Consider the following 11,673-nt stretch of genomic DNA (forward strand, 5'->3'; position numbering starts at 1 on the left):
GCTGAATGGACATGGGATATACAGGGTGGAGAGGAAGAGTGTGCTGTCTCAATATGGCAAGAGTAAGCTAGGAGTACATAGCAAGGTGGGTATAAGTTTTTGTATGAGACTGACTTGATATGTAAACTTTCACTTAAAGCACAATAAAAAAAAAAAAGAATGGACTTAACAATGTGGCAGAGTGGTTAAGTACTTGGCTGCTAACCAGAAGGTTGGCAGTTCAAATCCACCAGCTGGTCCTTGGAAACCCTATGGCGGCGGTTCCACTCTGCCCTAGGGAGTTGCTACGAGTCAGAATCAACTTGACTGCAACAGGTTTGGTTTTTTTTTTTTGGGGGGGGGATTGACAATAACGTATTAATATCAGTTCATTAATTGTAAGAAGAGGGCATATGAGAACTTTATGCTCAATTTTTTTCTGTAAATCTAAAACTGTTCTAAAAAGTAAAGCTTATTAACAGAAAAGAATAGCCCACCACCCCCAACACCCCACCACTGTTACCATCTCTACCTCAAGGGCAAGCTTACAGCTCCCAAAGGCCAGGCCTACAGTTGCTGCTCCAGCTTCTTCTCCCTTTTTTTTTTTTTTAATAATACTTTATTGTGTCTTATAGGTCAATGTTTACAGAGCAAATTGGTTTCCATTTAACAATTTTTTATACAAATTGTTCGTGACATTGGTTACAATTTTTACAACGTGTCAGTCAGCGTTCTCACTACTGCCATTGTTTGTTCTGTTTCCATTGATCTAGCTTCCCTCCCCCTCCTTGCCTTCTCATCTTTGTTTTTGGGTAAATGTTGGCCGTCTGGTCTCATATACTGTATTTTTATGAGCCTTCTACGTTTGTTTGCCAACCACACCCTCCCCTCCAAAGAGGTATTTTCCTAAGCACGAAACGCTAATTGTTTTTTTTTTTAGCATAGTACTGCTTATGAAAATTCCTGGGGGAGGTGCCATTGGCAAATAAACTGGTAAGTGCTCCTTACGTGCATAAAAATATGGTAGTTGACTGTGTACGGGAGCACATTACTCCCGGGTGATACTGTTTATTAGCCAATCTACTATTTGGCTGAAAGGTGACCTGCAGAAACAGGTTCACTTTCAAGTTCAATGCCCCAGCTTCTTCTCAACATGGTGCCCTGGTTTCCTCCATAGCTTCCTCTTTCTTGTCCTGTGCCTGGCTAAACTCTTTTCTTCCTTTGCAACTTTTACTTGTCCTATGCTCTGAAGCTACTAGACACATAATTTCACCTTGAGAAAAGAAACCATAAGAGAACTTAAAAAATAAATCACAGAGTTGAAAAAGATATTTGCAACACATATAACCAACAAGAGTTGAGATTCCTATATAAAGAGCTCCTGCAAATCAATTAAAAAAAAATGATGGATGACAAAAGTATGGGATACTGTATCAAAGGACTTTATCAAGAAAGTGAAGAGATAACCTACAGAATGGGAGAATGTATTTGGTTTTAATATCCAGAATATATAAACAACTCCTACAACTCAACAACAAAAAGACAAACAACCCAATTAAAAAATAGGCAAAGGACTTGAATAGACAGGTCTCCAAAGATATACAAATGGTCAATAAGCATATGAAAAGATGATGCTCAATGTAGTACTTAGCCATTATGGAAATGCTAATCAAAACCACCAAGAGATACCACCTCACACCCAGTGGGTGGCTATTATCAGAAAAATGGAAAAGAAGAAGAGTGCAGAGGATATGGAGAAATTGGAACCCTTCGCCATTGCTGATGGGAAAGTAAAATGCTACAGCTGCTATAGAAAACTGTTCAGCGGTTCCCCAAAAAGTTAAATATTAGAATTACCATTATTGTTTGTTACCAAGTGCCATTGCGTCGGTTATGACTCATGGCAACCCTGTGTACAACAGAACAAAACACTGCCGGGTCCTTCGTCATCCTCACAATCATTGCTACGTCTAAGCCATTGTTGCAATCACTACGTCAATCCCTCTAGTTGAGTGTCTTCTTATTTTTCGCTGACCGTCTACTTTACCAAGCATGATGTCCTTCACCAGGGAACTACCATGACCTAGCAATTCCACTTCTAGGTATAGATCTAAAAAAAAAGATCTAAGAGACTTGAAAACAGGGACTAGACAAATACACATATACCAATGTTCACCGCAGCATTATTCACACAGCCAAAAGGTAGAAACAACCCAAGTGTCCATCAACAGATGAATAAATAAACAAAATCCAGTATATGCATACAATGAAATATTATTTAGGTGTAAGGAAAAATTGAGTTCTGACACATGCTACCACATAGATAAATCTTGAAAACATGGTGAATGAAATAAGTCAGACACAAAAGGGAAAATATTGTATGATTCCACCTACATGAACTATCTATATTATGCAAATACATAGAGACAACAGTTGATTAGTGGGGGACCGGGGAGGAGGGAAACCCCGGTGACGTGGTCTTTAAGAGCTCAGGCTGCTAACCAAAAGGTCAGCAGTTTGAATCCACCAGATGCTCCTTGGAAACCTTATGGGGCAGTTCCACTCTGTCTCTTAGGAGTAGGAATAGGACTCTGTCACTATGAGTAGGAATCGACTTGATGGCAACGAGTTTGGTTTTGGTTTGGTCGTGAGGAGAGGGAATGGAATTACTGCTGAAGGCGTCCTGGATTTGTTTGGGGTGATGTAAAGCTTTTGGAAATGGATAGCAGTGATGGCAGCGCAACAAGGTGCATGTAATGAATGTCACCGAATTGTACACTTAAAAACAGTTAAAATGCCAACTTTTTCTTATATATATTTCACCACAATAAAAATTTTTTAAACGCTAAAAGAGGTATAATATATTTATACAGTGAAAATAAACTATAGCCCCAACAAGACTCTTACTGAATATTGAGTGAAAAAAAAGCATGGTATAAAAGAACACATACAGCAGGATGATTCCAACTTACATGAAGTTTAAAAATAGGAAAAACTAAACATTGTATAGGGATGCATACGTGTATAGCAAACCTGTAGAAAAAAGCAAGGAAATAATTGCGAAAGTGAAAAAATTGGTTACCTCTAGGGGAGGAGGGGGCTCTTGGGTAGGAAAGATAGGGGTTGCTTCTTGGAGACTGACAACATTCTGTGTCTTGCATGGGCAGTGGTTCTAAGAGTTTTCACTTCCTAACTTAGAGATTTTCTGATTTCCTTGCTCTTCTGTATGTACATTCCCAAAACAAACAAATCCACTTCTGCAACCACACCTAAATTTTGCAAGAAGAGAAGGAATTCACAGACTCCCTTGGGTTTATGAGATCAAAGAAAAAGAAAATCTTTAGCTTGTAAGGTGACGGGGGAAGGAGGCAAAGAGGAAAAGGTAAAAGGAGAGAAAGAAGTTAATAAGAAACACGAAGCCTCTGGGTCAGTTCATGCTCTTCGGAGAGAAAGCAACATCCAGCAGAGACGCAGCTACCAAACACCCAAGCTTGGTAAGGAATGCAGTGCTGTCTGAACGGCACATTAACTAAGGAGGGGAAAGAGAAGCACAGCTTTTAAAGAAACGAAAACTATATTAAATATTTTGAGCCCCTGGGTGGCCCAAATGGTTAAGTGCCTGACTACTGGCCAAAAGGTTGGCGGTTCGAACCCACTCAGAGGCACTTGGAAGATAAGCCTAGCGATCTGCTTCCGAAAGGTCATGGCCTTGAAAACCCTATGGAGGTTCTACACTGCACACATGGCCTCCCCATGAGTCAGAATGAACTAGAAGGCAACTAACAACAACAAACTATATTAAATACTTTATCCCAAAAGAAAACCAAAAATTGCAAGCATAACGCTCTACCCATTCCATACATAGTATTTCTCTCACTCACCCCTTAGTGCAAACCAAACCAAACCCGCTGCCATCAAGTGGATTCCAACTGACAGGGACCCTATAGGACAGACTAAAAGTACCCTACAAGGTTTCCAAAAAGCGGCTGGGGAATGTGAACTGCCAACCTTTTGGTTAGCAACCAAGCTCTTAACCACTGTACCACCTTAGTGAGCGTATATTAAATGGTTAGACACAGCAAGCACCAATTTGAGCACAAAAAATACACCAAGTCATGTCTCAGCAAAACATTATCACAGACCTAGAAAAGTCTCTGCCGGCCTTGGGAAATAAAGGAACCAGTAAAAACAAGTTACAAAAGGCCATATCCACCAGCTTGGAATAAAAACATAGACTGCAACTAAAGAATAAACATACATCTGGCTCGTATCTAGTCTGAACTCCAACATTGCTAGTCACAGTACAGTCCCTTGTAAGAGAGTGAAGTTTTTTCGCTGAAGGTAACAGGAATCTCAGACAGCCTATACTGTTTAAAGCAATAATTCAACGGAGGTACATTTTCATAAAGCGTTTCTGCAAAAAATATTTATTCAAACCCCGCAATTACTACCTAATCACTACCTAATTTCATTAGGTCTAGGTTTACACTGAACTGAACAACTGTTTTCAAAACAGCTGGTATTCTTGTACATAATCAAATGTCTTATTTTGATTAAAAGTCCTAGTAATGGAATTATTTTTAAAGTTCCCAGATCCTACCAAGGACAACAAATTCACTATTTCTTCATACCCACTCAAGATCTTTCCTTTCAATCTCATTTTTTATCCTCCCTTTCTTTCCTATAGATCTATTCTTTAATTTTGCAACTTTCTCTTAGCAATGAAGAAGCCTCACAGAGAAGCTTCTGGTGGCTTGATGGAACGTTCACCCTATTAAACTTTATAAAAGAGCTCCTGATGAATTAATTCTTCTCTGAATGTTTCTCCTTTCTCCATCCCCTTTTGTAGTCACCCTTCTTGGCTTGTTCTTCGTTTTTGTTTTCTGGTAATTCAGCTTACCCAGTAGGAACCAAAGGCCAAAGAATTTCCTCTCTATTATGTTTAGTTGAAAAACCGTCCCCAAAGAGAGAAGGGGTGTGGATTTACACCTATTCACTCTTCCACTTACGCGCCAAACTGTTCGATGGATGCAGCTTTTGTGCACCCCAAAACACAAGATCATAAAAGCAGTTACACGTACAGAAATTATTCTCAATATACCCGGATTAATTGCCGTTTGGACTTCCCTTTCCTCGGGGAGCGGGGGAGAGCAGGTGTTCACAAAATAACTCTAAAGCAAGTCCTACAGAAATGTTGTGAGCCCCGGCGGCGGGAGGAGGGAGGGCCACAGGTCCGAAGTTCATAGGACATCGAAACCGGTTTGCACTCGGTGCCAGCACGTGTCTGACCTGGTTGCTGCGGGGCAGGCAAGCCGGTCGGGAGGGGTCGTCCTCCACCGAGACGGCCAGACCCAGTGAATTCTCTACCGGCCTCTGACTCAGCCAGAGGTAAGTAATACCCAGACCACAAGTCCCAAGCCAGCAACTCCTGGATTTAGTTTGCACGGAAATTTTTGGAAAATCGGTTCCAGGGTCGTTAGCAGGCAGACACTGGTTTGAGTTTCCTCAGGCTCGGCCCGAAAGTGAGATGGAGATGGGATGGAAAAGGCCACTCTCCCTGAACCCTCGCCTCCGAGAGTTAAAGGTCCCGGCCCCAGCCCAGCCAGCCCCCGGCCCCAGCCCAAGCAGCCCCCGGCCCCAGCCCAGCCAACCCCCGGCCCCAGGCCAGCCAGCCCCCGGCCCCAGCCCAGCCAGCCCTCGGTCCCCCCGCCCCAGCCCCCGCCAGCGCTCCGCGCCCCTCACCTGCGGCCGAGTGGCCCGAGAGCGCACGGCCCCGGACGCGGCGCGGACCACCGAGCTCCCGGCGCTCGCGCAGCTCTTCCTCCTCGTCCTCCCGCCGCCGGCCCTCAGCCATGGACGAGGCGCGGAGGCGCAGCCCCGGGACCGCGGACGAGCTGCGGGACCCGGCGCCCCCAGCCGCGGGCACCGGGCGCCCCACGCTGGCGCCCTGGAAACGGGAAAGTCGCCTTCAGGGAGGCGGCGGCGGCGGCGGCGATTTCGGAAGCGGCCACTCGGCGGACAACACCTGCAGCCCGCGGGGGAGCGGCCGGCCGGGCCTAGCGACTCCCCCGCCTCCTCGCAGCGCCTCGGCGGCCTCGGCCTCCCTTTGCTCTCTCCCTCCCACTATCTTCCCCCTTCCTCGTTCCCTTCCCCGCCCCGCGGAGTTCCAGCCCGGGATCGGGCGGGCTCTGCCGGGCCTCGCCTCCTTGGGGAGGGGTTACCGCTCCGGAGGCCGCTCCATAGCCACTCACGCTGGACCCTCCGCTCGACCAAAACAAACGTGTACGAAATAAATAAACGGGATAGGAAGGAAGGGGAGAAAAAGGAGGTGGCCTGGCCTCTTCCTGCCCCCTCACAATATTCCGGTGTCAACAGGAAACCCATTTGCTTGATGCTTAAACAAAAGGAGGAGAAGGAGGAGGAGGAACCTGCCTGGCTCCAGACTTGAAGAGATGGGACTTGCTGAGAGCCGCTGAACTTCCTGACGAACTTGGCTTGGATTTGGGTCAAGCCTCTTTTTTTCTTCCCTCCTTTTTTTTCCTTTTACCTCCTTTTGCGCCTTAAAATCGAGCCTCGCTGTAATCCATTTAATTTAGGGTTAGGAAGTGGCCACGATTCCTAGGAGGAAAGGAAGAAAATGTATTTAAGGAGCCCCATATCCCATTACTTTCTGGAGAGGCAATTTGGTGGGGTGGCAGGAGCAAGAACTTTGGAGTTAGAAACTGCAATTTGAGGTACGTAGCTGTGGGAACTATCCTTGTGAAGGTTTTTAAAAGCTGAGAAGAAGTGTTTAATGAATGTGTTATGTGTACCTATCAAATACACATCTTAGGTTCAGCCGCTGCACATGTACACTTATACACAGTCAGAGTCAGATTCTGGAATCTCGTAAAAAGATATCCAAGCAGCAGGCGGGAGCATTGCCTGGGCATGAAACCGTAGGAAACTCCTGCGTGGGATGAACCGGCCTTTATCTTCAGCCTCTTGGTCTATTTCTGAGAGATGGTGAGAGCTGCTAATGGTTAGAGTGTAAAAAGAGAAAAAAAAAAAGAAGGAGAAAAGGGTCACCAAAAATAGAATTGCCTGCCATACCTGAGTGCTATTTCTTTGCCTTTTCAATGGTGGTTGCTGCTGCCTAAGAAAATCCTTCAGCTTTTAAGCAGATTAGAACCACAATCGATCTTGTGAAATTGAGGTCAAATCCGTAAGTTAAAACTTTATTACTGCATAAGCAGTTAAATACGTAGATATCTGGAGAACTTGAGATTAAAGTAGCAAGAAAAAAGTTTCTAGATCTTTGGGGTTGTTTTAAGTGTTTGAGTTACCTTCAAAGTAATCATTTAGAGGTCCCTACCCTGACAATTTTCACCCGACAATAGCCCTGGTGGCACAACAGTTAAGCGCTGGGCTGCATACTAAAAGGTTGGCAGTTCAAACCCACCTAGAGGCTCCGAGGGAGAAAGACCTGGTGATCTGTTCCCATAAAAATTACAGTCTAGGAAACCCTATGGGGCAGTTCTATTCTGTCGCATGGGGTTGCTATGAGTCCGAATCAACTCCATGGCACCCAGCAACAATGACGACAACACCGACACTTAACAACAGCACATCTTCATTAAATTGGAGTCAGTTTTTCAGATTCTAGGCTTAGAAGAGGCTGAAAGTTGTCCTGGATCTCCCATCAGAGCTTTGGGACCCCACAAAATACTTTCATACCACACAAAATGCTATGGGGATATTCAAAAGTAGGAAAAATATTTACATGAGGCTCCATTATTTTTTTTTTCCCATGGTAGGTATTTTTTTATGTAAGTTTTCTCATCTTAAATAAACAAAATATGTCCCCCCTCCTTAGATGAGAGAAAGATCTATCCAATTTACCACAAAACAAGGTAAAATTTGTAAGGTTTATAATAAAAATATAACCTTAGAAAAGGGCACCAAGACAATTCAATGGGGAAAGAAGAGTCATTTCTGCAAGTAGTGCTAAGACAAGTGGACAACTGCAAAACAATGAATCTCCCTTGCACCATACACAAACATTAACTCAAAATGAATTATAGACCTAAATGTACAAGATAACTATAAAACTCTAAGAAGAAAACCTAGGGGTAAATCTCCATTATCTTGAGTTAGGCAATGATTTCTTAGCTGTGACACCAAAAGCACAAGCAACAAAAGAAAAAATAATTTGGACCTCATCAAAATTGGCAACTTTTATGCTCCAAAGTACACTATCAAGAAAGTGAAAAGACAACCCACAGAATGGAGTAAAATATTGGCAAATCATATATCTAATAAGGAACTTCTATCCAAAGTATAGTAAACCCGTGGCCACTAACCAAAAGGTTGGTGGTTCAAATCTACCCAGTGCTGCCACAGAAGAGGCCTGGCGATCTGCTTGGAAAGGCTACAGCCATTGAAAACCCTATGGAACACAGTTCTACTCTGAAACACGTGGGGTTGCCATGAGTTGGTATAGACTTGGGGGCAACTGTTTGGTTTTGGTTTTTGTAAAAATGGCATGGCAGGGGCCTCCGACCACCTCTTAACTTCACAAGGGGAAGGAGAATCAAGATCAACAGCCCAAGGCTGATCCCTATGAGGTGGAGATCAGATACGCCTCCACCCTTCAAACTTTTTACCAATTCAGGTACCAACCATTCCTCCCATGGCATTCTCTACTTTTTCTTGTTGCAATGGCCACACAGAACTCACAAAATATACTATTATGGGGTTGATTAGGGAAGTAACTGGTTACAATTCAGGTTCAGGAACATTCAGGATATAGTTTCCGTTAGGACATCCTGGTCTTAGCCATGCCTGCAGGCACACCTCTTTCTGGCCCCTTCACCTCTGCGTTGCTCAGGCAAGTGTTACAAAGCTCTTTTAGCCCTGGTGATAAATGTCTGGAGGCACACCACTCCGCCAGTAAGCCTTTTGCCACCCGAAGGCGCTCAGCTTTCATGCTCCATGGGCCAGGAAGCCCACTGCACTGTTTCCTGCCCATCTCCTGGTTCTCCTGCCCCTGCTGCTATTGTTTTTCTGCCACTGCTTCTTACAGTCTTTTGCCGTGTCTGGTGTTACAGCTCTCGCTCTCTGTCTCTCTTTTTCTGTCTGTCTCCTGGATCTAGAAGGTTCTCAGTGCAGGAATCCTGGGTCCAAAGGACATGCTCCACTCCTGGCTCTTCTTTCTTAGTGGTGGTGAGGTCCCTCCTTCCCACCTTTAGGATGGCTCATTTTAAGCTTAGTAGGATAGCAAAACTGACCAACTCCTCATTAGGGTTCCATACACCTTATTTACATGGTTCCGCCCCACAAGGATACCATGCAGCTCGTTACATTATTGGTAAGCTATCCAATCCCCTTGGTGGGCCACAAGCATCTCATTTGCATAGTCCCACCCAGTCATTTGTTGAGAGTTACAAAGACTATGGCTAAAAAAAAAAAAGAAGGGACATATTAAATAATTCACTGCACCACAGTTTTAGATCCAGAATATACAAAGAGCTCTTACAACTTAATAATAAAAAGATAAATAACACAATTGAAAAATGGGCATTCTCCAGAGAAGATATGCAAATAGCCAATAAGCCCATGAAAAAATGTACAACATCATTAGTTATAAGGTAAATGAAAACCAAAACCACAACAAGTTGCTACTTCACAGCTACTGTTGTGTTGTTAGCTGCTGTGAAGTCAGCCCCCAACTCATGGCAACCCCACACCCAACAGAAAGAATCATTGCCTGGTCCTGCGCCATCCCAGCGATCAGCTGCAGATCAGACCGTTGTGATCCACAGGGTTTTTATGGGCTGATTTTTGGAAGGAGATCATCAGGCTTTTCTTCCTGGTCTATCTTAGTCTCAAAGCTCCACTGAAACCTGTTCAGCATCACAGCAGCAGGCAAGCCCCCACTGACAGACAGGCGATGGCTGTGCGTGAGGTGCATTGGCCAGAAATTAAATCCACGTCTTCTGGGTAGAAGGCAAGAATTCTACCACTGAACCACCAATGCCTCTCGCATCTACTATTCTTGTTGTTAGCTGCCCCTAAATCGATCTCTGACTCATGGTGAACCCATGCACAAGATCAGACCACTGTGATTAATAGAGTTTTGATTGGCTAATTTTTCATAAGTAGTTGGCCAGGCCTTTCTTTCTAGTTTGTCTTAGTCTGGAAGGTCCACTGAAACCTGTTCAGCATTATAGCAACTCACTAACCTCCATTAAATGGTGGCTGCACTTGGGGTACGTTGGCCAAGAATCAACCCAGGTTTCCCACATGGAAGTCGAGGATTCTACCGCTGAACAACCACTGTTTTCCTCACATCTACTTTTTCTTTTTTATACTACAATTGGCAAAATAAAAAAGATAGCAATAACAAGTGTTAGCGAGGATATGGAGTAATTGCATCCTTCATACATGGCTAGTGGGATTTTTCAATGGTATAGCCACTTTCTAAAACGGTTTGGCAGTTCCTCAAAAAGCTAAACATAGAGTTATCATGTCATCCAGCAATTCCACTCGTAGGCATACACACAGGAGAAATAAAAATGTATGTCCATACGAAAGTAGTACATGAATGTTCATAGTGGCATTATTCGTAACAGCCAAAAAGCGGAAACAACCCAAATGTCCATCAGCTAAGGAATGGATAAACAAAATGTGGTATACTCACACAATGGAATGTTACTCATCCACAAAAAAAGAAGCAAGTATTGATATATGCTACAACATGGGTGGACCTTGAAAGCGTTCTGCTAAATGAAAGAAGCCAGCCCCAAGTACCACACACTGTGTATGGTTCTATCTATAGGAAATGTCCAGAATAGGCTAATCCATAGAAACAGAAAGTAGATGAGTGGTTGCCAGGGGCTGGCTGGAGGGAAAAATCGTGAGTGACTGCTAACGGCTATGGGATTTCTTTTGGGGATGATGAAAATATTCTAAAATCAGATAATGGTGATGGCTGCACAACTCCGTAAATATACTAAAAAATCTCGAACTGTATACTTTAAAGGGGTGAATTTTATGGTATGTGAATTATATTTCAATAAAGTTTTCATTAACAACTACAAAAAAAAGGTATAACCAACTCTTTGTAAAAGCACTCTGAAGTCATCACACTGAAGTAGAGAAACCAGGTAGAAGTTATAAACAAGAACAATTTAATCATATGAAAGAAAACCAAAGGTGTGGTCAACTAGCAACTAAGTAAACACTGTGAAAACATTCTACCCACCCAAGTGACACAACAGGAGCCAAACCCATAGAAGGAAAAAGGTAAGAAACTTGGAATTCGATGTACAGGCTAGTAGTAGAACAAGTTTAGCCCTCAAGTCTTTAACTTCTTTTTAAAAAATCTGCAAGAGATATTAAAAAAGAGCCCTCATTATAAGGGACAATATTCTTTGCTCCTTACTTCTTTAGATATATAGCCTAAAGCAAAATAGTGTGCAAATAGAACACTACAAAAAATAAGAATATAATGGTTGCACAACTTGAAGAATGTAATCAATGTCAATGAATTGTACATAGAGAAATTGTTGAGTATGTGTATGTCCTGCCATGTATATTCTCAACAATAAAAAATTAAAAATATACTACATAAATACATTTATATTTATACTATATATACTTAATATTTGGAAACCCTGGTGGTGTAGAGGTTAAGTACTATGGCTGCTAACC

At 43.2% G+C, this 11,673-nt stretch overlaps 1 protein-coding gene across 1 annotated transcript in view; it reads right to left on the reverse strand.

Annotated features, from left to right (window-relative positions):
* SH3D19 (SH3 domain containing 19) overlaps positions 1–5,799 on the reverse strand; it is a 230,561-nt gene extending 224,762 nt beyond the window's left edge. Inside the window, exon 1 of the mRNA XM_064267569.1 lies at positions 5,722–5,799. The gene's annotated coding sequence lies outside the window, so the exon portion shown is untranslated. The remainder of the gene's footprint in view (positions 1–5,721) is intronic.
* Positions 5,800–11,673: the final 5,874 nt, after the last annotated feature.

The sequence above is a fragment of the Loxodonta africana genome, chromosome 13 (assembly GCF_030014295.1).
Source record: "Loxodonta africana isolate mLoxAfr1 chromosome 13, mLoxAfr1.hap2, whole genome shotgun sequence".
In the NCBI taxonomy this organism is placed as follows: domain Eukaryota; kingdom Metazoa; phylum Chordata; class Mammalia; order Proboscidea; family Elephantidae; genus Loxodonta; species Loxodonta africana.